Source organism: Leopardus geoffroyi, chromosome A2, assembly GCF_018350155.1.
Source record: "Leopardus geoffroyi isolate Oge1 chromosome A2, O.geoffroyi_Oge1_pat1.0, whole genome shotgun sequence".
Lineage (NCBI taxonomy): Eukaryota > Metazoa > Chordata > Mammalia > Carnivora > Felidae > Leopardus > Leopardus geoffroyi.
Genome location: NC_059331.1, coordinates 106,298,896 through 106,326,586, shown reverse-complemented (window position 1 = coordinate 106,326,586; position 27,691 = coordinate 106,298,896).

Here is a 27,691-nt window from a genome sequence, read left to right as displayed (position 1 = left end):
ATGAAATTTGCTTATTGTTTTTCACCTCTATGTAATGAGGAGAATGGACGTCCTGGGATTCCCCTTCTTCGGGAGAAATTGTTCGGACAGACGCTCTACTTCTACCTCTGTACTGGGATTTTTTAATTCTCTGCATTGTGTACTGCAAGCAACATGGTCTCTGCAGTCCTTAGGCAGTGAAGCAGATCTCTGGTTGCAGAAAGCATGAGATGAGGCATGCGTTGCCCTATCCTCAGATGCTATCATGTTGGCTCAGTGTCTCCAAAGCCCTCTTCAGAACCATGGCTATGTTGAAAATGTGTTTCGCAAGCCCTCCAGATACTATCGATGTGTAACTCAACTTCAGAAATGATAACATGCTAAGCAAAGCACTAATCAACCGGAAAGCATCCATCTAATTCTAAATTAGTCACAACAGTAGTTATTTGTTTAAATATAATTTACTGTCAAATTGGCTAACATACATGGTTTTTGGGGTAGATTCCCATGGTTCATCGCTTACATACAACACCCACTGCTCATCCCAACAAGTGCCCTCCTCACTGTCCATCACCCATTTTCCCTCCCCCCCATCCGTCCCCCATCCAACCTCAGTATGTTCTCTGTATTTAAGAGTCTCTTACGGTTTGTCTCCCTCCCTGTTTGTAGTTATTTTTTTCCCCTTCCCATACCCATCTACAATTCCACTTCTTTCACCTGGTAGAAAGATTCATTGTATAGTCAACACCATGAGATCAGGGGTGATTGCCTCTCTGATTTATTATTTTTCCCTAGGACCTACGTAGGATTGGTCCATTGCAGGCAATATGCGTTTAATGAATGAACAAATTGCTAAATTGAGTAAAATAATATTTAATATACAAATAACTTTCTCATGCTGCCAAAAAAAGACAAATCAAGAAACCATTCTTTCATTCTTTTGTCAACCCACAAAGCAACAATTACTTATTCAGAGTTTATTGTATGGCAGGTATTATGTAATACACTCACAATGCAGCAGTGAATGAGAGTATCCGTATTTCCTATGGCTCTACTCCTCAACAGTGTTCTTTTCTAATAAAAAAAAAAATAATGCCTTTTGAATCTCCAAGATGAGAGGCATTTTTTTTTTTTTTGAGTACCAGGGTGTCTGTGTTTTCTACAAAGGCAATTGTTACGCAGTTGTGAGTCACTCCAATAAAAAGCCTAGGCAACATTTCACGTCCTCTGTAACTTTTATAGTTAAAGTTTGGAATATGGTTCATCTTCCCTATGATCTGTGTCGAGCTGAATGTCCTTCTTAGAACAGAACATTTTAGGGAATTTTCTCAGAAGCAAAGCTTTCAAATCCATGACCTCTTCACAAAATACATTTTCTATCAGTTTTTTACCCAACAGAGGACTAGGAAAAATAAAATCAACACTTACACACCAGCATGAGCAAGTACTTTCCCAGCCATGCATATGGAAGTTATTACATTAAGATTGAAAAGGATACCCAGGGAAGGTTGGCTTGGGTAAGCAGAGTAACTATGGAATTGTAAATGACAGAAACAGTCCAATCAGATCAGGAACTAATTTCCACCCACTTCCTATCTCTCAAGTATCGTCACGGGAAATTGTTAGAAATAGACCTGGCATGTTATTTCCTGGGGAGGAAGATGAACCACTTCCTCACCGCTTTCCTAGAAAATCCTATCAGGAAAACATCTGTTCCTAAAATTTCAGTTTTCTCCAGATTTTTAAGTCATTTTTATATGAAGCCATATTCTTCTAAATAGTCCTGTTTATTATTTTAGAAATTTCCTAAGTCCCATACCTCTGCCCAAAGCCGCAGGGACTTTACTGGATGTGAGTTTTTAAATATCCCAAGGAGTCCCAAACAAAGAACATGAGTGAAGGATGACGTTATGAATGAACAAAATCAAACAGGTATGTCTTTTACGTGTGCCTTTCTTTGTGAGAATCTGAACATTTTCCTATGTCCTCTACTTAAACATGGCAACAGTGAACAAAATATGTTCTACCTAATTCACAACCTTAGCTATAAAGTCAGTTTTACTTTACTGAAGGTGGGAGGTTGTTCTAGAGAAATATTTGACAAAAATGAGATTTATGACTATAATTTTTAAAAATCTTTTGTGGCTTTTAGAAAGTTTTTGTTTAAATTCCTTTTAGTTAACAGTGTCATATTAGTTTTGGGTGTACCATGTGGTGATACAAAACTTCCATATATCACCCAAGGCTCCTCACAAGTGCACTCTTTATTGCCCATCACTACTTTTACCCTTCCCCCCTCCCCCTCACCTCCGGTAACTATCAGTTTGTTCTCTACAGTTAAGAGTCTGTTTCTAGGTTTGCTTCTCTCTTTTAGAAAAAATAAATTTTCTTATAAAGAGACCTCAGTACACCCGTTCAAATACTCAAGGGATCTTAGAGTTTGTTTGCCAAAGGACTTCATAGTGATCATGATTCCTCAATTATTTCAACTAAAGTCTTAATTTGGGGGGGAGGAGTTGCAACTCAAATAGATACTCTCATTAGTAATTTTGAGAATATACACAGTGTTTGCCTCATTCAGTTTGGTTACATTAAACAATCATATGATAATTTGATATAACCTAATCAAAGGAACAGACATAATAGATTCCAAGTTTTACTTTTCTTAGTTTATGGAGTTATTTGTATTAAAAATTTCAGATTCCTAAAACAAGTTTATCAAAGATTAAAGAGACTTATAACTCATTCTAGGTGTACTGGATTCATTTAGCTTTGGGGTGGGGAGGCATTATGTAGTTTTCCTTTGTTTGTATACAACATCTATGAACACTGAGCCAGTACATGGCCTCTTGTCAATGGCACCATAACGTGCTGTGAAAAACAATGAACGTATTAAGAAGTGACTAAGAGATATGTAGGCTTATCCAGATCATAGACATTTTGTTTCCTCATGATTAAACAGATTTTAAGCAGGGAAACCCAACAATGTACATTCTCAAGTAGTGTGCTCGCTTCAGCAGCACATATTCTAAAGTAGCTATCTCTTCACAATTACTTGCAATATCTGAGCTAAATTTAGGTTAGAACTCTGGAGATTTTAAGACTAATTTCAATATGAAAGGAAACGTGTCTCAAAAGTTTGGCACAATAAGGTAGGTTAAAGTCCTGCTTGGAGTTTTCTGGAGTTTGTTGCTGTTTTAATAACACAACAGTTAAATGCAATTTTTAATATGTAACATATATTAAATATATATATATATATATATATATATGGCATATTATATATGATATAAGGGGCTATCCTCAAGAAACTGTGAATTCTAACTGTAATTGACACCAGAGGAAAGTGTAAGCAATCTATGACAGACTTCTCCAAATACATTTATCTTAGCATTTATTAGAAAAAACACATGGGGCACCTGATGCCTCAGTTGGATAAGCCTCTGCCTGACTCTTGGTTTTGACTCAGGTCCTGATCTCACTGTTTTTGAGTTCTCGCCCCACATCAGGTTCTGCGCTGGCAGCGCAAAGCCTGTTTGAGGTTTTCTCTTTCTCTCTGCCACTTCCCTGCACACGTGCACGAGATCTCTCTCCCTCTCTCTCTCTCTCTCTCTCTCACACACACACACACACACACACACACACATAAAATAAACAAACAAACAAACAAAACCATGAAGAATGAAATAAAATCTAGGAAGATCAATGTTGTCTGCACTTGAGAACACATAGTCAATAAAACAGATGATTCATTAGCCATTTATCTTCTCTATAACCCAGGAAGCTTCCTAGTGGTAAACTTTCCATGGCAGCAGTGATTTGAGTTTTTGAGAAATGCTAAAGAAAATGCTGGAGATGTGCTTGAATGGAAATGAGGGAAACTTAGCTGACTTAGAAAGATGGTGTTTTGGGGGAATTCACAATCGATAAATTATTTTGTCTCAACAAAAATGCCTTTGACTAGGCCATTAAGCCTATCTCCGCTCCAGATGATTCACTTCTCTATGATGAACAGAGTAAGCAGAATGATCCATTTAAAAATGCAACTCCCACGGCAGTGCCTTGGTGGCTCAGTCAGTTAAGCAGCCCACCCTTGGTTTTGGTTCAGGTCATGACGTCACAGTTCCTGAGTGCGAGCCCTGGGTCGGGCCTCTGCTCTGACAGCGTGGAGCCTACTGAAGATTCTCTCCCTCTCCCTCCTTCCCTCCCTCCCTCTCTGCCTCTCTCTGGCCCTTCCCCTCTCAAATACTCTCTCAGAATAAACTTAAAAAACAAGTCCCATCATGTACCTCATCTGCTCCCAAGTATTTGCCAGCTTCTCTTCTCATTCAGAGTAAGCCCCAAGTTTGGCCCACCAAGCAAGACAATGCCCTTTGCTCATCCTTTACTCCTCCCTCTACTTTTCTCTCACCCCTGCCACACTGGCTTCCTTGCTTTTCCTTAAACATGGGGAGTGGGATCAGGGCCTTTGATTTCTTGCTTCCTCTAAGTTGCTCTCCCAGATTTCATCAAGTTCACATCCATACCTCCTCCAGACATGCTCACCCTCTCATTGAGACCTGCCCTGACCCCTCTGTTTGAAATTGCAGTCCTCCTGCCCTCCACACTTATAATCCCTATGTTCCTGCCCAGCCTTTTCTCCCCATCATTCATCACCCATGGATCTAGTAGGCAGTTTATTTTACTGTCTCTAACTAGAATGTCAAGTACATAAGGGCAGGGATTTATTCTGCTTGGTCTCTGCTTCATTCTCAGCACGTAGAAGAATTTTTGGCAAATGAGTGCCCCGTGAATTCTTTTTTTACAAATGAATTAATGAGAACCACAAATCCCAAATGCTCTGGGAATATTAATTAGCACAACTATCAACTATGTATTGCTAACTCCCAAATGTCTATTGCCAACCTCAGGTGTCTCTCTTGACATCCTGGCCACACTGTCACCAGCCGGCTGCCATTTCATTTTGGATTTCTCTTCCCTAGCTTCAACTTCTGATTTCCCACTAAAACCATTTTCTCAGGCAAATTATACCATTTGTATCCATGACCCCCTTTGAAACACCCACTCTTCACCATTGCGGCTGTTTCTCACACCCACTTCTTTTCTATTCTTATCATACCCACCCAGCCTATTTCTACACACTTAATATCTGCTCACTCTACCCTAATTTCTCCTTGCACCAATCTGGTGAAGCGGACGATATTCATCCCCAAAACATAGCTACTCTGACCTAGGTGCACTGAAGAGAAACGCATGTGCATGAATTTATGAGTCAAACGCATTCTTTAAATATACAACTCTTATTTCGTCACGTGCTCAAAACTATATGCCTCATTTAAAAACTTTACATGCTGTATCCTTGCCAACACAAACCCTGTAGAATTTATTCCCCAGCCTATCACTCTTTACTTTCTTTTCTTTAACTTGAGGCCCCTGCTCTTGCCAGCATATCCCGACTCCTTGTCAAAGGAAACTCTGCTTATGTCCACGTGCATCTGATTCCCAAGACTGATGCCATCTCTTGGACTTGTCACTCACCTAAATCTCATTCATCTTCCAAAGCCCTGCTGAAGGGACGTCTCCTCTTGGAGATCTAACATTTCCACCAATTATCTGATACTCAATGCAGTATGTTATGTACTCCATGAGGCATGTCACTGGATACAGATATTCCTGAGACAGTATCTCTCTCTTTGAGCAGTTTTTACACTGAAAACTTTAGGAAAAGGCACATACCCAAGTGTGTCCTGTGAATTTCCATAGTGATTATCACCTGTGTTAATAATTTGGCTGTTGTACTGTTACATGTATCTTAATCTGTTCATTTTTCATTCGTTCACTATCTGTGGAGTCCCAACTACATGCCTAACTCTGTTCTAGGCACTAAAGATACATCCATGAACAAAATAGGTTCCTCCGCTCAAAGAAGTCACAGTCTAGTGGGTGGAGACAGCCAGTAAATTGTAAATAAATGCATCATTTATCTAAGTTGTATAAGCATGTGCAAGTTGGTACTAAGTACTGTAGGGAAAAGTGAAGGAGGGAAAAAGGAACTAGGTAAATACTGGTATTTGATATTCATGAGTCAAAGGAGTTGGTTCCTGTTCATTACCTATTATTTCAGCAGGAACCTGACAGAACCGAGAGAATGAGCCATGGTGACATCTTGAGAGGAGTAACCCAGGCAGTGGAAAAGCAAATGGAAAAAAATGGCTAGGTGCAAAAAGGTCTTTTCAAGATGCCAGTGTGGATGGGCAGGACAAGGCAAATAAATTAGGAACTGAGATACTGAGCCATGAGATCATGGCAGATCTTGGAGAATTAGTGATGCTTTCATCCTGTCTTGCCAGCTTCCAGGTAAAGGTCTTTTAAGACAGAATTGTCTTACCCATGCAGTTTAAAACTTCCATGGGATGTGCTATGGGACCTTTCCCAGAATAGATGTTTAACAACATGAACGATGCTAAGAAATTGCCATTTGTACCCAAAGAATTTTGCTGCAAGTATCTCCATGTTCCTCAAACAAAGCCAATTTAGCCCTGGAAACCTGAAATGAATTACAGACCAATTACCCCATCTATTACAAATTGAAAACATTTAGGCGAGAGCAAAATCTTTCCCTGAAGTTATGCTCTTTTTGCCATATGTCCCCCCAAATTACTCTATCATTCTAAATCTTTTCTTTTTTATTGCACTTGGTTGGCTGCTGTGGCTTTTTTTTACTTCTTTTTTTTTTTTTTTTAAGTTTATTTATTTTGACAGAGAGGGAGAGAGAATCCCAAGCAGGTTCTTCACTGTCAGCATGGAGCCCAATCTGGGGCTCAACTACACAAACTGTGACATCACAACCTGAGCCTAAATCAACAGTCTGACACTTCACTGACTGAGCCACCCAGGTGCCCCTACTTCTTAATTAATCTTTACAATTTTTTTTCCAGTCACAGGTTTGCAAATTCAGACTGTCCTGTATTAGAAATAGTATGTAGTGAGTCATCCGTTAAACATGGACTGGGTACCAATCCTGTACAGATAGTCACCCAGGGACTGAGGATGAGAAAGGGTTAAGATCTGAGCACAAACACTGAAATGAGAGAGTCAAGTCTGATTGGAAATCCTGCTACTAGCTGGGATACCATATTTATTAAAGACTGGTAAGGTTAGTAACAAATTCAGAACTCATGGGAGACTTAAGAAAATTCCTGTCAAGTAGTTTTCATAAGCCTGACATAATAAAGGGCTCATAAATACTAATTACTGATATCAAAATAATTTTCAAAATTATATATTTAAGCTGTGATAATTTTACTCATATATAAAGCACCTAAGATGCACAACTTCTACTCTACTCTTTATCACTACCATGTCTCCTGAGCTCTGTTCCCAGGTATATTTCGACCTGAATTTCGACCCAGTGCCTACAATCGATGAACCTGTAACAGAGCTTTCATCTTGGTTCTGATACAGTCCTTGCCTTATGATAGACAGGATTTCCATCATTCGCCACCTGTAAGGCACTCACAATGGAAATGAGGTACAGAAATAGCTCTCCAGGTGACCTTTCTGCCTCCACCTTTCCTCCGCTCCAATATGTAGACTACGTCATCTGACATTTGCAGTTTTTATTATTTGTTGACTAAATGAATGAAGAAAGCAAAGCAAGTGATAGGTTAGAAATATCAGGATGGCATTAAAAAAGTAAAACAGAAAGAAATCCTGCCTTTTCCAACAATGTGGATGAACCTGGAAGCATCATCAAGTGAAATAAGCCAGACACAGAAAGATAAATACCGGATGATTTCACTTATACATGGAATCGAAAGAAACTGAACTCACAGAATCAAAGAGTAGAACAGTGATGGCAAGGCTCAGTGGTGGGGAGAGAGAGAGGGTCTTGGTCAGAGGATACAACTTCCAGTTACAAGAGGAATAAATTCTGGGGATCTAATGTACAGCATGATGACTATAGTTAACAATGTACTGAACTCTTAAAATTTACTAAGAAACAGATCTTAAGTGTTTTCAAGACACAAACACACAATAACTATGTGAAGTGATGGGTTTGTTAATTACCTTGATTATGGCAATCATTTCAGTGTATATACATCTATCAAATCATGTCACATGCTGTACACATACGCAGCTTGCATTTGCCAAAAAAAAGGGGGGGGGGGGAAGAAAAACAATGTCAGGCTGGCCAACTTGTTCGGTTCTCAATTATTAAATGATATGCTTTCCTCTCACCTGGTTCAAGTGGAAACTCCTGGAACATGGTCCTTTTTTTTTTTTTTTTTTTTTAATGTTCTATTTATTTTTGACAGAGAGAGAGAGACAGAGCATGAGCAGGGGAGGGTCAGAGAGAGAGGGAGACACAGAATCCGAAGCAGGCTCCAGGCTCTGAGCCGTCAGCACAGAGCCCGATGCGGGGCTCGAACTCAGACCACGAGATCATGACCTGAGCTGAAGTCAGACGTTCAACCGACTGAGCCACCCAGGCACCCCGAAACATGGTCCTCTTAAGCCAGCCTGCTACCAGCTTACCTAGGGTGAAAATGATTCACTGCCTCAGGCAGGTCCCGGGGCTATAGCTGTGTAGGTGAGAATAAGATAAATTCCTCTTCCATCCCTGGGCTATAATGGGTATTTATTTCAAGTAAGTCTTTAGGGGCTTTTCTTTTATTACTTGCACCTAAAACCATAGTTGCAATTTTTGCTCAGCCTGTTGCCCATTTATCAGGAAATTTTGTAAAGGTATGCTTTACAAGTCTGATTTGAAGAGCTAAAATGCCCATATTTTGTTTTCAGACAATTGTTTCAAAAATCTCAAGTAAGGAGCATAATCCGATAGAATTTCAAAACATTTTGAAAACCTAAGCATTTAAAATGCCCTCTCAGAACTACATAATTAAAACATGCCACTGTTAGCTTAAATGTTCTGGCATTTTTTGTTTATGTTGCCCAATAGTGAATGAATATATAATTGGATACAACACCTTATTGTGACAGTAATACACACTATTTTTTCTTCCACTGAATTTGGCTCTGGTTTTCAGTTTGGCCAAAGGCTATTATCAAAAGAAGTAATTTGAGAAAGTCTTGAGAACTATGCTGGTTTCAGATACAGTTAGCCATTCAAATAGCTTATAGTTGGGGCGCCTGGGTGGCGCAGTCGGTTAAGCGTCCGACTTCAGCCAGGTCACGATCTCACGGTCCGCGAGTTCGAGCCCCGCGTCGGGCTCTGGGCTGATGGCTCAGAGCCTGGAGCCTGTTTCCGATTCTGTGTCTCCCTCTCTCTCTGCCCCTCCCCCGTTCATGCTCTGTCTCTCTCTGTCCCAAAAATAAATAAACGTTAAAAAAAAAAAAAAAATTGCTTTAAAAAACAAATAGCTTATAGTTATTTAATAAAATTCTAAGTCATTTATTGTACTGTGGCTTTGTGGGTTGTGATATAGTAAGCAATATGGAAAGTAATGTCTTCATAATTTCTTCGTTTTACATGTGATGAAGTCAAGTTTTCTCTAAAAATGAATGTCTAACACTACATAATTATATGAAATCTTTGAGTTGGCAATGGATATTACCAACATGTCAAAATGTTATCAATAGAATCTTGATATTTTTCCTGAAGTAAAAATGTGTAAAATGCTTCCTTCAGGAATAGCTTCTGCTTTGCTGTCATTTAGCTATGATTCTTTTGTTTCCTGATTACAGTGTCTAATTCCTTATTATCCTGCAAAGCATAATATATGGGATTTAAAATCCAGACACCTTTTTTTCAATGAGAAAAGCTCTGCCCTTGGGGCGCCTGGGGGGCTCAGTCAATTGACCATCCAACTCCTGGTTTCATCTCAGGCCATGATCTCAATGTTCCTGAGATCCAGCCCTGCATTGGGCTCTGCACTGACAGCACAGAGGCTTCTTGGGATTCTCTCTCTACCTCCCTCTCTCTGCCCCTGTCCCTCCCTCCTTCCCCTCCCTCCCTCTCTCTCTCTAAAACAAACTTAAAAAAAAAAAAGGAAAACAAATATCTGCCCTTTAACAAATAGCTTCAAAAGATGTTGGTGCTAAAGAAATGCTCTAGAAGTTGGGAATGGTAAAACTTTTCATATTTTTCTTATGTACAAAATATTCCTTGCCATTTTTATGATACTGAAAGTTTTTTTTTTGAAAAGCACTTTTTTTTCTCACTAATAGTATAACAAGTGTTTCTGTTCAGTGTTTATTGATTTTGTTTTGTTTTCTGTTTAAGTATGTTCTTAGGTTTCAAATGGGTGAAAGATTTTCAAAATGTAAGAGGACTCCAGTCACAGGCAACAAGCGCAGAATTAGCTAAGTGGGATTACATTAAACTAGAAAGCTTCTGCATGGCAAAGAAAACAATTGAGAGTGAAACAGTGGAGTGCAGAATGGGAGAAAATATTTGCAGACCTTTTTTTCTGATAAAGGACTGATATTCAACGTATATAATAAAGTCCTACAATTCAATAGCAGAAAACATAAATAACATCATTAAAAAATCAGGCTACAGACTTTAACAGACATTTCTCCAAAGACAAGATACAAATAACAAGTACATGGGAAGATGTTCAGCATCATTAATCATCAGGGAAATGCAAATCAAAACCGCAGAGTTATCACGTCACAGCTGTTAAAATGCCCATGATCAGAAAAACATAGGACCTGTTGGTGAGGATATGGATAAACTGAAAGACTTGAACACTGTGAGTTGGAATGCTAAATTGTGCAGGTGCTGTAGAAAACACTATGAAAGTTCCTCAAAAAATTAAGAGTAGAACACCAATTCCATTTCTGGGTATTTATCCATAAAAAATGAAATCCTGACCTTGAAAGAATTATGACTCCCATGTTCACTGCAACACTATTTCCAAGAGCCAAGTTGTGGACACAAACTAAGTGTCCATTGACAGATGAGTGGTAAAAGCAAATGTGGTACGTACATAAATGGAATATTATTCAGCCTTTAAAAAGAAGGCAATCCAGGGGCGCCTGGGTGGCTCAGTCGCTTGAGCATCTGGCTTCGGCTCAGGTCATGATCTCGCGGTTGGTGGGTTCGGGCCCTGCATCGGGCTCTGTGCTGACAGCTCAGAGCCTGGAGCCTGCTTTGAATTCTGTGTCTCCCCCTTTCTCTCACCCTCCCCTGCTCATGCTCTGTCTCTATCTCTCAAGAATAAACAAACTTAAAAAAAATTATAAAAAAAAAAAAGAACGTGATTCTGCTACGTGAGACAATATGCATGAACCTCGGGAATATTACAGTAAGTGAAATAAGTCACAGAAGTACAAATACTGCCTGATTCAACTTATATGAAATATGTAAAAGAGATCATGGAAACAAATAAGCAAATGAGTTTTATCAATTTTATTCAAAGTTTTCTACCAAAGCAGAGTATTCACAGAAGTAAAGAGATTGGTGGTTGCCAGATGCCAGAGTGGAAGAGGGTATAGGGAGTTGCTAACCAACTTGTACAAAAGCTCAGTTATGCAAGATGAATAAGTCCTAGAGATTTGCTGTACGATACTCTGCCTGTAAAGAACAATATGACATTGTAGACTCAAAATCTGTTAAGGGACACCTGACTGGCTTAGTCATGACAGTCTAGATATAATATGCTTATCATCAGTGTGATTAGGAGCACCTGTCTGGCTCAGTTAGTAGAGCATGCAACTCTTGATGTCAGGGTTCTAAGTTCAAGCCCCGCATTGGGTGTAGAGGTTATTTAAAAAAAATAAGTAAAACCTTAAAAATATCTGTTAAGAGAATAAATGTCATGTTAAGTGTCCTTACCCAAGTTTAAAAAGAAAAAAAAAAGAAGCTAAATAGTAAAATAGAAAAAAAAATGATGTCTCTGCCCTGGTATAAGGTCTTCTGTCTACCTATTTTTCCCCCATAACCCTCCTCCCTTCTTTGACTACAGAAAATGTAATACAAGTTTGAGAAAATATAAAGGGTGAGGCTGTAACTCTAAGGTGGCAGGAGCAAGCTACATGGTAAATCAATTTTTCTCACACTTTTCTAGTAAAGCCAACTACTCTAAAGACCTGGGGAAGACACACAATGTACTATGGGTGTTGAATGGTCTATCCAGGAGCAGTCTGTTCAAAAGCTTCAAATTTATTATTTTATGGCTTTGCAGTAAACATACAGTTTGCAGTCTGTATTCTGTATTTTAGTTTGTATAAATGTAGGTACACATAGATCTCAAAACAGAATTGCCTCATACAACCACTGTTCAGTGTTCAAATTCACACTTTTTGACAAGTTATTTTATTTAATGTTACTTTATATAAGTTACTTTATATAATGACCTCTTTGACTTTTTTCTCTCTATAATGACTTTTCACCCAAAACACACCAAGTAAGTACATTATAAGAATGCGACTTCTAGAATATGGCTTTAGACAGAAATACTCAATTTACTTGTCACTGCAGGTTCTAGTCCTATAATATGAAAGAAATACAAATCAGGTCCCAAGTTTGAATGAACCTCAAATGCTTTTCTTTGCGCATATACAGCAAACAAAAGGAACACGATGGTAGCCCACGAGCTTATGGGCACAAGGGCCGTTTGTACTTATTTTCAAGTCCTCTCCTTTCCAGTCTTTGTTTTGCCCTCAGGTTGCCTTTCTATTTGAACTTAATCAGTAAAAGAGAATGAATTCAAGGGCAAATACCTCAAGAAGAATGGCTGAATACTTAGATTTCATTATGCCTTCAACTGATCAGCTTTCGAAGTGTTTAATGGTTAAAGGCTAATAATCAGAGATGGGGAACTGCTGCATGGAAGTTGAGAATCAGTGCCTCTGTTTTAGGGGGGAAAAAAGCATTCTGAACCAGAGCTAAACTCTTTAAGCTCAAATTGTGTGAAATTCCAGCCTGCAGAGAAAAGAGTTGGGGTGCACTTCGCTGAAAAGCAAGCTTTGCTGAAAACCTTGGACAGAAAGAATTACTCTTGTCCTCCTCTGTGCCTCCTACTCCCGAGAGTAAGTGCTGTGGTAGCACTTATCACGCTCTGCCCAGCCTGGAAGTGGGTTATCTCCATTCTTTGTCATCCTACTAGGCATCTGGGCTCCTCGAGATTAAACGGGTGTGTCCATCTTCTGTTTTATTTTTTTATCAAAGTGCGCCTTTTCTGAACAGTGTTTAGTGCATAATGGCTACAAGAAACAATATTGCATTAAAATGTACAACTGCAGATTAATTGGTGGGGAGAAAGATTGCACCTCATTCAGTTCAAATGTGAAAACAACCAGCGCTCTTGCACAGAGATGGGATGGTATATTTAGGGACCCTTACACTGCAAAATTAATTTTGAACTCTGAGAGACCAGTGGAATACGGGACTGCTTATAAGAAAATTTGCACCAGCCGCTTTCCATTTCATTATACAGAAGAATCAGGTCATGATCTCACTGTTCATGGGATTGAACCCTGTGTCCAGATCTGTGCCGACAGTGTGAAGCCTGCTGGGATTCTGTCCTTCTCCACCCCTCCCCTGCACATGCACACCCTCTCAAAAATAAAGTTAAAAATGTGTAACACTTAATATTGACATATCATTATATATTTCACAGAGTCTTTTGCATGGATTATTACTTTTTAAATACTTACTTATCAAATAGTAATTATAGGTACCATATGGATGCATACATACAAATTGGATTTTACAGCACATTTTCCCCCAAAGTTTTTCTTTTAAAAAACGGACTTGTTCTCCAAAGAAGACACCCAGATAGCTAACAGACACATGAAAAAATGCTCAACATCACTCATCCTCAAGTAAATACAAACCAAAACCACCACGAGATACCACCTTACACCTGTCATAATGTTTAACATTAACAACTCAGGCAACACAGATGTTGGCGAGGATGCGGAGAAAGAGGATCTCTTTTGCAGTGTCGGTGGCAATGCAAGCTGGTGCAGCCACTCTGGGAAACAGTATGGAGGTTCCTCAACAAGTTCAAAATAGAACTACCCTACGACCCAGCAATTACACTACTAGGTATTTATCCAAGGGATACAGGTGTGCTGTTTTGAAGGGACACATGAACCCCAATGGTTATAACAGCACTACCAACAATAGCCAAAGTATGGTAAGAGCCCAAATGTCCATCGATGGATGAATGGATAAAGAATATATATATTCTTTATGTGTGTATGCGCGCGCGCACACACACACACACAAACACACAATGGATGATTACTCGGCAATCAAAAAGAATGAAATCTTGTCATTTGCAACTATGTGGATGGAACGGGAGGGTATTATGTTAAGGGAAATTAGTAAGACAAAGACAAATATCATATGACTTCTTCATTCATATGAGGACCTTAAGATACAAAACAGATGAACATAAGGGAAGGGAAGCAAAAATAATATAAAAACATGGAGGGGGATAAAACATAAGAGACTCTTAAATATAGAGAACAAACAGAGGGTTACTGGAGGGATTGTGGGAGAGGAATTGGGCTAAATGGGTAAGGGGAATTAAGGAATTTACTCCTGAAATCATTGTTGCACTATATGCTAACTAAATTGAATGTAAATAAAAAATAAATAAATTTATAAAGGGGGAGAACTTGTTGACGTCACTTTTTATCTTTCCTGCAAACTTTTGACACTTACTTACTTATAATGATGAGTATTTTAAGATTTGCAGAGTATATTTCAGTGAAGTGAGGTGCCAGGCCTAATTTTATTAATAACAAGCATTATGTTAACCACCTAATATGTATGGTTTCCCTTTACCCTCACAACATTCCTCTGCAGAAGACACCATTACAGTCCCCATTTTATGGTGTGGTAAAAATGTTAGAAGCATTAGGAACATGCACAAGTTCACTACAATTCTGGTTTAATGGCATCAGCCAACTTGTATTCCTAACAATTACACTCTGACTCTTCTCAATCTGCTAAGGCAGAGCCCGCTGTAAGCTACTCTCTGCTCGGAGCTTGGACACCAAAGTGAAATGCAAGCCAGGATATCCTGTAATCTCTGTCCCAGAGTATCCTATTGCACTGAGTTATTTTTTAACCCAGAAAACACATAGGAAATCCAGATATATAGAATATATATGGTTAACACTTTAAATAGACATATACTGTATATCAAAGTGAATCTAGGATGTAAAAACAAAGTAACAAGTACATTTAGGAAATCTGGGCTTCCGTTCATGTGGGAAAATGTCCCTTACATGGTCAGCCATTTTTAAGTAGGAAAACCTTTCTCTAGAAATGGAGATTCCCAAGCTATTGGAGTAATGGGAGGAAAGATGGCACATTTGGAGACCTGAGAGAGGCTGAGTATGTGTTCATCAAGGTCTAACTTGGGGAAAAGGGTCTAAGGCGTCACGGATGGAGTCCAGAGTCCATGTTCCTTGTAGGAAACCTTCCATAAATCACTTTGCAGGAAAACATATGGAACCTTCACATAAGCCTGGAGCGTGTTTTCCTTTTGAGTTTTATGGCACCTGGCATAATGAATGGTTGCTCCCCACCCAGCTGTGCTTAAAACATTCTTGCTACTGGGGAATACCCCAGATATTAAGAGCTCAATGGAATATTCTCTGCATCTTTTAGTCATTCCAAACAGGCTGCTGACATCTGAAATTAGAAATAAAAAGGCTGAAGCACTTCAAAGAAAATAAATTCCAAAGATATTCTCATTTCCCCATGAAAAAGAAATAGGATTTCAGCACAGCAGCTGCCCCAGATTCCCAAACAGACCACAGGTTCTGTGACAGCTGCTGACACAAGCCATCTCCTCAGATTAAACCTTCCAGTAGGTCTCATACAGAAGGAGCCAAGTCTGTTCATAAAGAGTACATTTTAACTTAAACGTTGGTCCCATTTTGTTCTTCCAATGTATGTATACAACAACAACAACATACCCTATTCAAGTATTTAAATAGTTTACAGGATACAAATTCAGTGCAAAATAAAAAGAACTGTTGAGAAATTATCTCAAGTATTTTCTTGAGTTACTGTCCTAATAGAGTACTTTGCACTCTGAAGATCACTGCAACTACCTCTGAGAATCAAGGCCTCACATCTGTGACACTATGAAGCTTATTAATTCACCTCCTCATATTCAGCCCTCACTGCTCAAAACTCATACTGTTCCAAGAACAAACGCAGACAACACATTTTATTAGACTCATTTTAGAGAGTTTTAACATCTTTATGAAGAACTAGCTGGATTACTGCAATACATGAAAGGAGTGGGGATGTTTTTTAGCAGATTCTGTCTGCTCTGAAAGACGGAGCACTTTTACAATTAATGGGAAAAGAAGTGACACTCTTCAGAGAAGAAAAGAACAGATGACAAAGGGAATCGAGGCATGTTTGCCAAAACCGTGAAGCTCTAAAGCACATCTTCCAGGAAGAAGACAACAGAAGTTCTTTGTGACACAGGCATCCTGTTCTGGAAAGGATCCCAACAAGCTCAGGTGGTGACCTCCTTGGAATTAGCCTTTTCCTTTCCTATGCCAGGGATGATCCAAACTTTTATTGGATGGTAACCGAGTGAGAAAGCACCATTGTCTTGCTTACCCCGGTTCTATCTTCATGTTTTCAAGGATTTTTTTTTTTTTTTAAGAAAGTAAGTCACTCTCAGTTACTGATACCACAGAGCTCTAACACCTGTCAGTGCTGGAGGTTGTCTTACCATCTATTATCACTCGATTCTATAGGGTTCCCAGATGTATCTAGACTTCCCAAATTTTATGTCAGTGTCCATGTGGACTATTATTCCAAGATATTTGAATTATATTAAGCTTCAACCCAAATTTCTATCCCAGGAAGAAAAGGTATGATACGTTTAGCAGAGATATTGAGTGCTTACGAGATCTAAGACAACACATGTAAGGGGTTTTTGTTTGTTTTAATGGATAAAAAGGAACAGCATAACCAAGGCAAAGATGACTTGCCTAGACCCTATGTTGCCTAAATCTTTTGTCAGGTCTCTTTCATACCTTGTTCTTTTATGCTGAATACTAACCTATTATAACAAGATCCTACCCAGAATTAAATATTCTAAGTAGAATTATTTGGAAATAAATGTCCTTATTAGAAGTAAAAGCCATCTTAGATAAAGGGGAACATTTTACTGATCATTTGACAATAAAACTGAGGTGAGGAATAGGTAGTCCTAATTTACATTTTGTACAACATGCCAACAGCTTGAAGGAAATGTGGTTAACATTTCTCAGCTCCCATGGAGGTCATTAAGTACAAAAACCTAGGTTCATCTCTTATTAGACGTCTAGAATTAAAAGCTTTCTTCAAGACTAATCAGTTCAGGGGCACCTGGGTGGCTCAGTCGGTTAAGCGTCCGACTTCGGCTCAGGTCATGATCTTGTGGGTTCAAGCCCGGCATCGGGCTCTGTACTGACAGCTCGGAGCCTGGATCCTGCTTCTGATTCTGTGCCTCCCTCTCTCTCTACCCCTCCCTGACGTGCGCTCTGTCTCTCAAAAATAGATAAATGTAAAAGTAATAAAAAAAATTTTTTAAAAAGACTATTCAGTTCAACTACCAGTTTATAATCTGAATCCCTTTTCTAACATCTTTATCATGGTATTACCCTGCAAATATTAAAATCTACCCATTAGAATGCTTTTGCATTTCAAGTAATAGAAACCCAACTAATGAACTTTAATAATGAAGATATTTTATTGGTCCATAAAACTGAAGTTCAGAAATAAACTGGATTTTAAAGAATTATTAAGTTGGTGGCAAACACGTCCACGATGGTTTTATCTTCTATCCATGTCTCTACATGCTACTCCCTGACGCCATATCCTCCCAAAAGTAAATCTTCTCATGCTTAGTCAAGTGCCAACAGGTCCCAGGGCATACGGATACCTTCTTCACATCTAAGAGGAAATTTGTTCTGTTCATCCAAGTCCTGGGCTCACTAGAACAGGCTGCCAACTTAAGTCACCTGCTTAGTCAACAGCCAGTTACAACTGAGTCAGCTGTTTGGCTGAGGCTTAGTCATGTGTTTCACATCAAGAGCCAGGATTGGTAGCAACTTTTCAAGAACCACCTGAGTCCTCCATGGTAAGTCAGGAGCTGTGAAGTCAAGTGAGGGACAGAGAGTACTGGGCTACAACATTCAATGTGTCCAGGGGCCAGGATACCACCACTTCCCCCAAATTGTGTCTTCTGTTTTTGGATGTATCTGCAAGTTGGGAAGTACAGTAACTATTCAAATACTGTAAGTTCTAAATAATAATTTTGCCCATTTCAAATTCCATGAGCCAAAGATGAAAATAAACACACCTATATTAAATTTTCATCTCTGAGTAGTTTTATTAAGTGAGAATCTTCAATAGCTACAATTAGATGGGTCATGTGGCCATCCCTAGCTAGATAGGAACCTCAGGAGAAAGCATTTTTTAGCTGGTCATATTGTCCCTGCCCTCCCTGAATTAAAACACACACACACACACACACACACACACACACACACACACACCAAGAAAAGAAAGACAACAAAGAAAAGTTAGGTTCTCATAGTAATAAAGAAAAAAGGGAAAAAATTGGACAGGCACCAACAGTGTTTTCGAAATTAAAGAAAAAAAGATGTGAATGGCATTTTAAAAGAACCACATATATCAATAAACCTATGAATAGACACTAAAAAGTGATCTAGTAAATGCAAATCAAGACCACTAAAGGACATAATTTTATATGTGTTTAGCAAAAATTTAAAAGGTTGATACAATCAAGTCTTAGTAAAGATGTGAATCTTCAATAGCTTTTAAACTTTGCTGGTGAAAATGTAAAATGATGTAATCTCTCTAGAAAACAATAAAGTACTATGACCTAATTATTCTGTGCTTAAATATGTATCCAAGAGAGGCTCTTACACTTGCATACCCAGCACACATGTAAGAATGCTCATGGCAACATTATTTAAAGTATCAAATACCTGGAAATAATCATTACAGGGTCTGTAGATGGAAAAAAATTAACAGGTTAAGTGTGGAAGAAGATGCTGGGAATATTTCTGGAGACCAATGTGTAGATGCTGTCTTATTCTTAAGAAACATCTCATCAGTAGGGAAGAAGATGAATTAACTATGGTAAATTCACCCAATCAAATGTATGAACATACATACAGCAGTTAAAAAGGATGAACTATATAGTGAGACAAAAATTTGAATGTGTCTGAGAAATAAGATATGAAGATAAGATGGCCCAGAAGATTACATATAATATAAACCCTTTTTATAAAGCTTTAAACCACTAAAACAAAAATATGTCCGTCTTAAATATACATAAAAATGCAATCAAAATGTATAAAGAACATCAAAGAAATGACGAACATGGGATTCAGGACGATACTTATTTTGGGAGAGGTATGGCGAAGAAATATTGGAGGGGGAAAACATATGGTTAGATATAAATTTAAAAATTCTGGCATGTAACTTGTACATACTACTCTGATTTTATCAGAAGGACATCACTAAAAATACAAGGCGGCTGATGGGTACTTTTAGCCACGTCTGTAGCATGCTTTGTGTAATCTGCCTTTCTGAGTGATTGGTGAATATGCAGCTGGCACTTCTAATTTGGAGGCTAACAGCCAGATTTTAGTAATGGGGTAACATTTTTTTTAATGTACATGCCCTCATAATATTCAGAGAATGCCACATCTGTGCGTGTGTATGGCCATCCCCACATACCAACTAGGGTAACTCAGACCATTTAAGTTGTTATTTACACATTCTTATTGTGCATGTGACTCAATGTTACACATACCAAAAGGGAGGGGGAGGGGGGCTTTTAATTGTTGCCTTGCCAACCAAGGGTTTATTTTCATGACCTTTTAAGCGAGGCCACATTCCAAATAATTTGAAAACCAGAAAAACTGAGTTCTCCACCATCCTTTCATCCTCCGGATCTCAGGCCAAATTGCATGTGCTATTTATATACTTGTGACTTTAAATTGAAGCTTTGTTTGTTCACATGACTCACTTTCTTATTCGGACCACCTTTTCATAAATACTGTAGGAATAAGTGCTATGAGAAATAGGGATGCTTGAGGAGAGAAAAATACGAAGAAGCTAAAAACAAAACCTTTTAACTTAATACTTCCCAAACTGTTTAGAGGAGATCATCTTCAATGTAGAATTCTAATTGATAAAGCCACAGTAGCTTGTAAGTTTCTGAAAACACAGCATCTCTTAGTTTTACTGGACCCCCCAGGGATCAGCCCAGTGCCAAGCACAAGGTAGGTTTTAATTCATGTGAGACAAGTCAATAAATTTGACAATCTTCTCACATCTTTTGACAGTGTATTTTAACAGATTTCACCTAAATTTTCTAGATGAAAATAATGATTTGATGATTTCCAATTATTTTGAAGTCCAAATGCTAAGTGGATGAAATCAAAGAATATCTAGTCAATTATTTTCACTTATTTCCTGCTTCATCCGTCTCTTAAAATCAGGAGACAAAGAGTGGAGCTTCAGAGGATGACAAATTTTCTGTTCCTTTGGGGCTTGATCGGGCAGATTTGAGGAGATCTTTAAATGGTTTCTTTCGAAGTATCATCTTAGCTCTGCCAGGCATTTTTCTGGGCACACTTGGTGGCACTGCTTTGGTAAAGCAGCATCTGACTCTGTCATCTATTTCAGACTCCTGGATGCTCTTCAGCATAGGAAAAAAATGAGGCTGTATTAGGGGGCAAGGAGGGTGGCTCGTGTATCGAGGAACAACCAAGTACGGAATGAGAACTCTCCAAGTCCAGAGAAGTCCTTGCTTTTAACAAGAAATAGTTAAAAATGACTACTCCAACTCTTAAATTGGGAGTAGTGTGTGTTCAAAGTCCCTTCTAGTTCTTAAGTTGTACAATTAAATATACAGCCATTATTGAAAGAAGAGAAATCTTGGTTTGACACATAAGACAACCTAAAACCATCTTGCATAAATCCACTTATTCTCTGTTCAACTAATAAGTTAAAAATTCTATAGTATCTTATACCATTCAAGGGACCGTCTTAGAAATTATAGTAGCTATCTCGTACTAATACTAAACGTTTGACTATAATGATGAATGCTTTTTTTTTAAATGAAATAAAGTTGACTTGTTAATCACACCTCTACCTTTAATGTGTGTCTGTTAATATCCTACTCAAGAGTGGAATTATGAATTATGGCCAAAACTATTGCCTTCGTACAATTCCATCTTTTCCTCTTCGTAACATCACAGAATGTATCATTATTAAAATGCACAGCTTCTGGGGTGCCTCAGTACCTCAACCGGTTGAACAGGTCATGATCTTGCGTTCTGTGAGTTCAAGCTCTGCATCTCGCTCTATGCTGACAGCTTAGAGCCTGCAGCCTGCTTCAGATTCTGTGTCTCCCTCTCTCTCTACCCCTCCTCCTCTCTCTCTCTCTCTCTCTCTCATATAAACATTGATTCCATCCACGTAGTTGTAGGTGATAAGATTTCATTCTTTTTAATTACCAAGTAATACTCCATTGTATATGTATATACCACATCTTCTTTGTCCATTCATCCCTCGATGGACATTTGGGCTCTTTCCATTACTTTGGCTATTGTTGATAGTGCTGCTATAAACATCGGGGTGCATGTGTCCCTTCGAAACAGCACACCTGTATCTTGTGAATAAATGCCTAGTCGTGCAATTGCTGGCTCACAGCGTAGTTCTAGTTTTTATTTTTGAGGAACCTCCATGCTGTTTTCCAGAGTGGCTGCACCAGCTTGCATTCCCATATCTTATCAATTTTAAACCTGTACTCCCCACTTAGCAAACAATAAGCAAATAAATAAATAAAAGATGAGCAGTTGAGCAATGAAAAAATAAACATTAAAAAATTAAAAATGAAATGCCCAGATTCATTTTGTGAATAAAAAAAATGCCTTTGTCAACTCAATAGTCATCTACTGTGTATAATTCACAACAGTGACCTATACCTTTCTGATAGGAGAGGGGTAGGAGAGTCTAAAACTGAAAGTGAAATAAAACAAGTCTGTGCAGGCTTACTAAAGATAAATGCTTCTCACAGACGGTATTCCTTATGAACACCTTATCTTATATGGAGAAGATGAAGATTAGAGTTTGGGAGCCTGAAGACTAACAACATGAGTAATCCCATCTGTCATTTAACTGCCAGGCTCTACACATCATTCTCATGTCCTTGCACCTTTGCAAACTCCTAACTTGTTTGGGCCAACAAACTAAGTTTGTACCTGTAGTACTACCATTAATCCTGTTATATAAAAACAAGTTTGTCTGGCGGCTGAACAATTTAAAGATGAGACAGAATGTCTTTGTAGTTCGTGCACAATTACAAAGCTGTACTGCTCAGAAAGAACACTTGCACATTGACATCTCTTGCTTAACATTTTTTTCCTGAGTATTTTATATTCAGTCAACTTGTTACCACCACGTTCTAGATGAGACATGTAGATGAATACGTAGAGAGTAAGAGTTGACCAAGATTGCCAGCTATGGGAGGTGACAGAATCCAGTTAATGTGGATTAAAGCAAGCCCTTGGGAAATGTTCACATGTTACTCCTAAATGAATTACTTTAGATGCCAAGAATACTTGGTATTAATTTAGTAGCCTGCACCCCATAAATCCTTATCAGTTCTTATTCATAGCCACTGTGTCAACAGAACACTGTGTGCCTTCTGGTCCATCTTTACAGAGTTTTTTCCATAATATATATATATATATATATATATATATATATATATATATATATATATATATATATACCCAAGTTTCTTATCAGATTTTTTTTTCATTTCTTCTGTAAGCATTTTTATGTCTCACCATAATCTTCATAATTATTACTGTTAATAGTTGCAAAATAGACTATCCAGTTAAATGGATTTACTTTGGGCTGTTTCCAGTTATTTCTGGTACACTCCTACAAATAACATCTCCTTGCAAGCATTTTTTCCCCACTTGTAAGCTTCTCCCTTTAAAATAAGTAAATGTAGATACACTCTTCTTCAGGAAAAGACTACCTAGTTTTCTGGTTCCTAAAAGTTATTGTCAGAATTTTTTGAAATGGAGTGGATTTTCACTGGCATATTTATGGAATAGTGTTCTATCTTCACTACACTTCACTGGGGAATGACATTTTCCCAGAAATGCTTTTTGGTAAGAGCTAACATGCATTTAGTGCTTATGTCAGACACTGCCGAGTATTTTGATATATAATCTCACTTAAGTCTCCAACAACTATATGAACTACGTGTCATTTTTACCCCCATTTCATAGATCAAACAATTCAATCCAAAGAGATTTAATAATTTGTTCAATATTGCATAGTCTTCAAACAGAGTCAAGGCTCATCTTGGGTGTGACTGGATAAAATTCATGTGCCTAACCTATAGGTTATGGGTAAGAAATATACATGCAGCACAAACTGTGTGAAGATTTATTCATCAGATATATTTTGTTGTTAATCTACACTTCGTTTTTATTGGGTATGGAACTCATCTATCAACCTGCCTTTTCCTTCCCATTGCAACAGTGGTCTACTATTTAAAATCTACCCCAAGGAAAAAAGGCATTATTCCCAAATATACCATAGATTTACTGTTTAACTTTGCAAAAATGACACTGGCCTAGTGTTAGCATAAATTCAGAAAAAATAAAATCATTTAAAAATACTTAAATTTGGGGCACCTGGGTGGCTCAGTTGGTTGAGCATCCAACTCTTGATTTTGGCTCAGATTATGCTCTGAGGGTTGTGGCCTTACTTAAGGGTGGAGCCGGCTTAAGATTCTTGCTTCCTGTCTTTCTGCCCCTTCCCAGGTCCCACACCACCACTCTCTTAAAAAAATACATTAAATTGCTTCATATTTTTCTTTCAATATTTTATAGAATTTCAGATTCTATCTACAGATTTTTTCCTTAGTGACTAAAGTCCCTCAATATTTTTGAGCCAGCTGCAATGCATCTACACTAGCATTTTGTATACAATTTACAAGAATGATTACTTATAGTAACATATTCAGTATTAAACTATTGTCATTATTTTCAAAATGCCTATTGATATTCAATAGGAATACAACAGTAATGTAGATATTTGAACAAACAAAAAAGATCTAGCTCCATACACACCGAAAAATTTTATTCAAGAGCCAGTGTTCATACAACATTATATAAATATAAATCCTAAAACCAAAGCAAATGTGCATATAGATAGAAGCTTGGGTAAGTATATATTGGTAACATCCACACAAGAGAATTTTCTGGGTTAGGGAAAATGAGTGAATGATAGCTTTTCCTATCACACAGAAGAATCTCTGTCATGTTTTTAAAAATGGGCAAAAGAACATGTTCCTACTCTATGTAACTTTCAATAACTGCAAAACTGAAAAATTCTGACATAAGTTATCAAGAAAATAAGAGAATGATTAACTCCAGTAGGATGGTGTTAGAGTAGGTAGAAAGATAAATGACACATTGGAGACTTCCAAGTTCCCTTAAACAGGTTTTTGGGTTAGTATGACATCTACATGCTCACATATTCATCATTTGTTGTTTTACATTTGTGTCCGGTTTCCTTTTTTTTTTTAATGCAAATCCTAATGAGATCTTTTATGTTTGCAAAACAAGGGGGTTAGTAAGAATTGTTTTAATAATACCTAAGTAGGAAAATGGAGTATCTAAATGACCATTAAGAAAATTTAGAAATCAATAAACTTTAGCTAAAGTAAAAAGTTGGCCAAAAAACTTCAAGAGGGTTAAGAAGGGGGAATTTATAAGTTTACAGTATATTTATGGTATCTAAGAACTAATTATTTTGTCAACAAGAAATTGCATGTAAGACTTCACTAACAGATTAAAATAGGTTAATGTGTTAATATTTTACACACCTGTACTCTATAAGGAACTAAAAAGCCAAAGAAAATATTTCAATAAATATCAAAGTTAAGGTATATTAAGAGATCATAAATTTGAAATAACTTTAACCGTTTTAAAATGAGTGGAGCATCATATAGAAACACATGCAATGTATCGTTTTAGAGTTCACTACCTCTGAGTTTTAACTTTCCTGAAGCTACTGGTCTTCTAGTAGAGTTTCAAAGCTAAACAAAAGAACCACACTGGGGGTAAACAGACTGATAATTTTTGCATTACCTTGTTCATGTAGCTTCTGATTTCATCCACCCACTAAAGGAGACAAGTCAGTAAATACTAACTGGTTCTTGCCACTAAGCCGGACACCAAGCAGACCTATCATTTTGCATAATCATATGTTTACTTCCACTCCATTTTTCTTAGTAAGGAAAAATATTCTTGTGAATGAGGATGACAACAAAAGCCAGTTAAAGTCCGTGATCTAGAACAAAAACCCTTCCCATTGTTGTGTCATTAAATTGTGTCACCACCCCCAAAAAAATCACCATGGTGTTTTTCTACATTATCTCATGAGTTACCCCAGCAAAAAACAATCCCTTTGCCCTTGGGAGGCAAAATTAAATTATGATAATTCTGCGTCATGAATCTGTAATTTATACATCAGAACTCTGAACTCCCCAGGAAAAATTTAGCTTTAGGTAACAAGAAAAAAAAATGATAGAATTCTTACTAAATTAAAAAAAAAAATTGAACTGTAAATTAAAATTATTCACTAATAAACACATTTTCTTTCTCTAAGGTCAGTAAATAAATACTCAGTAGGAGTCTTTATAGACATTTTTGTGACTGATAAATTATACATTAAATCATCTGTTTCGTCAATGTAAGTACAGAACTTATTTGAATACTAAATATTTATTTTATAGGTTAATTTTAATGCCATGTCAACAACATTATTTCTGGGGCACCTGGGTGGTTCAGTCGGTTAAGTGTTCATCTTCAGTTCAAATTGTGATCTCATGGTTCATGGGTTCCAGCCCCACATTGGACTGTGTGCGGTCAGCACTATGCTTGCTTCAGATCCTCTGTCCTCCTCTTCCTCTGCCCCTCCCCCGCTCGTGCCTTCTCTCTCTCCCTCAAAAATAAACATTAAAAAAAAAACGGCATTATTTCTTTGAATCCCACAAGCCAAGCTATTAAATTATTTTCTGATCATACTTTCATCTAAAATGTACCCTTAGTGATCGGAAGTGATACATTCACATGCAATTAACCTAAATCTTCCAGAGAAGTATTATCAACTTTGCTGTTTGGGGAGACTCATCTGAGGATCTCACTGTTACCTATAAACAAAGACTATGAGGAAAAACTCGCCCTCCATTTTTATATCGTTTCTTGTTGTCATACTGATACGTTACTGGTATTGTGTGTGCTCTGTAAGGGGACACACAGCTGCATAGGACCACACTGTGGTCGTGCACGGGGGCTGGGAACATAGAGCAAGTAGGCTGAAGCATCTAGTGGGAATAATGAGGTTCTTGAGAATAAAGGATAAAGTGAAGAGACAGTGGGTCAATTGTGGAATATTCCTGACAAAGTGAAGCTTGAGTTTTGAAACTGAAGATCCGTCTATTTATTTGTAAACAATGATCACAGTTAGTCCAGGCCAGAAGTTAGCATGAGGAATGTGACAGGAAAGATGCTAGTTCAATACACGTTAGAAAGGATATGTGAATAAACTAGCAAAACTGGGTGACACAAAATCTATGTATAGATTCGACTTTCAAATACATATAGGAAGGGAAGCAATCATCATTAAGAAAAATCTTTTCATAGAAGGCAAATCCCCTGACCACCAGGCTTCAGTAAGTGAGAAGAGACATGCCTTGAAGGATTGTAGAATACAAGAAAAAAGTTTACAAAACTACAAGTAAATTTATCAGAGAGAGTACAATAAGAAAACACAGGCATACCAAGACCAATTTTCTGGCACATGGATACATAGGTGTGAATATGGGTGTAATAACAAATTTGGGGGTTGAGCTTCAGGAAACAAACAAATCCTACTGAATCATAAATCGAGGAACAGTCCAAACAACAAGAGTAAAGGTGGAATACGGATACTCAGGTTAAAATGCTTTCAAAATAATTCCTGCTCATGTGAAGATTACTACTGGAGACAATAAGGAGTGTGTAGAAATTTGGGAATAAGTATCTCCCGATGTGGGGAAAAGGAGGCAGAATCTGAGCTCCAAGAAAAGACAAGGTATGATTTATTAAGCACTAGAGCGGGTCTTGATAATCAGCTAGATCTGCAGTGTTTCTCATAAAATAAAAAGTTCATGTATCCACTATGCACTTTGTTCTGTGACTGATCAAGACTTTCAACAGACCAGGTGACGAGGCAGAGGAAATTCAACCAACAATAGAACATTATCAGTGCTTTGTTAGGAGTGTATGCAGGAGGGCACCTAACTGCAGGAGAGAATGTTTCTCTCAGGACGGAATGTTGGAGCTACTGGTAAGTAGGTCTTACCCAAGGCAGGTAGATGGCACAGCTACAGTGAAAGTGCTTTAAAGTAAAGAAAAAATTATGGTACTGTAATATTATATATTATGCTAACATGTATGTGGGATTTCTTATTGGTAAGAAGGATTTAACAGCTGCATACACATACATTGATCTTGAACCTTGAGAATATCCTACCTCCAAAACATGGAAAACACTATAAAGATGCAAAATATTCTTGTAAGGCTGCTTGATATCTAGATATAGATACACATAGAATTCAAAAACGAAGTATGTTAATATGCCTTTCATTCTATTCCC